Source organism: Cyprinodon variegatus, unplaced genomic scaffold, assembly GCF_000732505.1.
Source record: "Cyprinodon variegatus isolate N-32 unplaced genomic scaffold, C_variegatus-1.0 Scaffold961, whole genome shotgun sequence".
NCBI classification, from domain to species: Eukaryota; Metazoa; Chordata; class Actinopteri; order Cyprinodontiformes; family Cyprinodontidae; genus Cyprinodon; species Cyprinodon variegatus.
The window spans coordinates 228,500-231,371 of record NW_015151414.1 but is presented as its reverse complement, the minus strand read 5'-3'; the positions used below and the strand labels follow the sequence as shown (position 1 = coordinate 231,371).

At 37.1% G+C, this 2,872-nt stretch overlaps 1 protein-coding gene across 1 annotated transcript in view; it reads left to right on the top strand.

The window, feature by feature from the left end:
• Positions 1 to 2,872, top strand: part of LOC107100334 (high affinity immunoglobulin gamma Fc receptor I-like) — a 43,120-nt gene that overhangs the window by 39,344 nt on the left and 904 nt on the right. The gene's annotated exons all lie outside the window — the stretch shown is intronic.

Genomic DNA, 2,872 nt, shown 5'->3' with positions numbered 1-2,872 from the left:
TGCTTTAAAGACAGAGAAACAGTCCTACAGCTACAACGTAGAGGAAGGTGGCCAAGGAGAAGATTGTTGCCAGTGTAAATGTATAGGTTTATACAAAGTTTAATTTGGAAAAACTCAGTGAAAAGACAATAAGAAGAATTTATTGATACAATTACTTTGTCTTTGGCGCTGAGACCTCGGCAGCAAACATAGCGCTTAAATTTTTGATGCATGAACAGGAGCAAAGAAGGGAGCTGTTGCTGCTCAGTGGTGCAGTCGGTAGCACTGCCGCCTTGCAGCAAGAAGGTTCTGGGTTTGATTCCCGGCCCGGGGTCTTTCTGCCTGAGCACGCATGGGTTCTCTCCGGGTACTCCGGCTTCCTCCCACAGTCCAAAACTGCCCACATCTCCAAATGACTGTTAGGTTGATTGGCTTCTCTAAATTGTCCTCAGATGTGAGTGTGTGCATGAATGGTTTGTTTGCCCTGTGTGTCTCTGTGTTGTCCTGCGATGGACTGGCGGCCTGTCCAGGGTGTACCCCGCCTCTCGCCCATTGACAGCTGGAGATAGGCACCAGCACCCCTCGCGACCCTACTCGGGACAAGCGTGTAAGAAAAAGGATGGATGGTTTATAGAATGTATAGACATTTATTTGGTAACATTTATCAAAAGAAAAATGGCAATAGTTACCTAATATTAGTGAGTAATGTAACATAATGAAGCAAAGTAAATGTCAATCAGAGTAAATAACTAATATCTACTTAAATTACTTCATAACAGCAAATTCTACAGGGATATTTACTTAAAATTTTAAGTAAAATGCTAGTTCACTTTACTTAATTTTTAAAAAAATCTAACTTGTAATTAAGTAAATGTTACTTAATATCTTCGCAACTGTTATGTTTAATGGAAAGTAAAATTCACTTGATACTGGCAAGTGAGTGTTACTTGATATTGCAGCATTAAATTTGACTTAAATCATTTGAGTGCAAATACTTACAATATATTTTTCAAGTAAATCTTATAAGCTGTTTTTGTCAGTGTGTAGTCTACCTGACATACCACATATGAGCCAGGTCCCTGAAGACACAAGTGATTATTTTTTGTTACCTGCTAGAGACAATGTAAGGGGTAACGGTGAGAGTCCACATAAAGAGACTGACATAGATGATCCTCCTGCACCACAGGTGCCTCCTATTCCTGTGGTCGGTAGCCAGAGAGGGAGACAAATATGTATCAAGGTTGGCTTGCAAAGAAATAGATCGAACACTGTAATTTGGTCTTAATACATTTAGAACCACTAACAAACTATCAAACCAATTATTCTACTTTTTATGTTTTGCCCAAACCGTCACTAAATATATAAATTTTGTACAAACCAAAAGTGCATGGATCAAGCCAGTGTTAGACATTATGTTCAGTCATTGTGAACAGCGCCTCACCTGGAATATGATTGAGAGTTTGCAGAAGTGCTAATGCGTGGGGATAAAACTATGTAGTGAAGCTGGACAAAGCTGTCTGCAACTGAACGAGAAAGCTGGCATAACTTTTGCATGATGCAACTTATTCATGGTAGATCTATAATAAAATAGATATAAAATAGGCTGGCCTTTTGAGCCCTACTTACTGTATTTACTGTCTTACAGTTAGTTATGGCATGTCTAATGACAACTAGTATAACTTATATCCTTTAGTTATTTTTATAAGTCTACCCACAAACTGAGGAGGAACCCCATGAGATCAAACAATATTTAACACAGAATAAACATTCTGGATATCTAGAAATAAATTATAGATTCTTATTGTTGCTGGTCATCATTTGTATTACTTTGACTATGAGGAAATGTTTGTCACATATCATTAATACATAATCAGTCAAGCTGATAAATGTGAAAACCACCACTTAAAATGTGGAAGTATGTATAGATATACAAAACATAATTCCTACTAGTATAATTTTCTTATTTTGCTCTCTGAATTTCAGTTTCTGCTGGCAAAAATCTAATTAGGAAAACTGTTACTGTTTTCCTAATTACATATTCACTAGGAATGTAATTTTTTTTTTTGATCTACAAATGGAACAAGACAGAGGAGAGGCCTGTTTATAAATGTTAAAATGGCCTGCTTTCTATAAACATACACATTAACTCGAGGAGCAATCTTCTTCTTTGCCATCTCCCTCTTCTTTGTAGCTGTAATGCTGTTTCTCTTTCTTTTTAACACACTCTATACTTTTTTTTATATGCATCAAAATCTCTAGTTCTAGTGGGGTGAAATAGACTCCGCCAATAATGGCTTTTCATACTTGTTACGCACGTGTTCAATTCTGAGTGGACCTATGAGGTTCCATTTGTATCAATAATAAGCAGATGTAAAATATCTAGATCTGTTGCTGTTGTTGCATATGTGTTGTCTGCATATTTCTGTTACATATGTAGATGTTTTATATGACAATGTTGTTTGTGTAGATGCAGTGTATCTCTATGTTGCATTTGTCTATGTTACATATGTAGATGTTGACACTGGGGGGCGTAATAGGCCAATGGACGCTTACTTGGTTTTATGAAAGCCATTTATAACAGATTATACATATCCTTTGAGGACAATTAAAATGATTAAAATGCCACCCATAGTTCATAAAAAGAGTTAACTCAAATAATAGGCCTCAATAATAATGCATTTTGATTTTTAAAGTTATTAAAATGCCACCTTTTTTAATCAGAGGCTCTGGGATATGGCTATTACGCCCCCTAGTGGCGGAAAAATTGTTTGGCTGGTTGAACCGCGATTGAAAAACCTGGTGATCCAGACACTAGATACCATATAAAGCACTTTGAATCCTGCCAATGTGAGCACACATTTATTCACAGGACAGAGGCGGGGTCCCTTGGGGT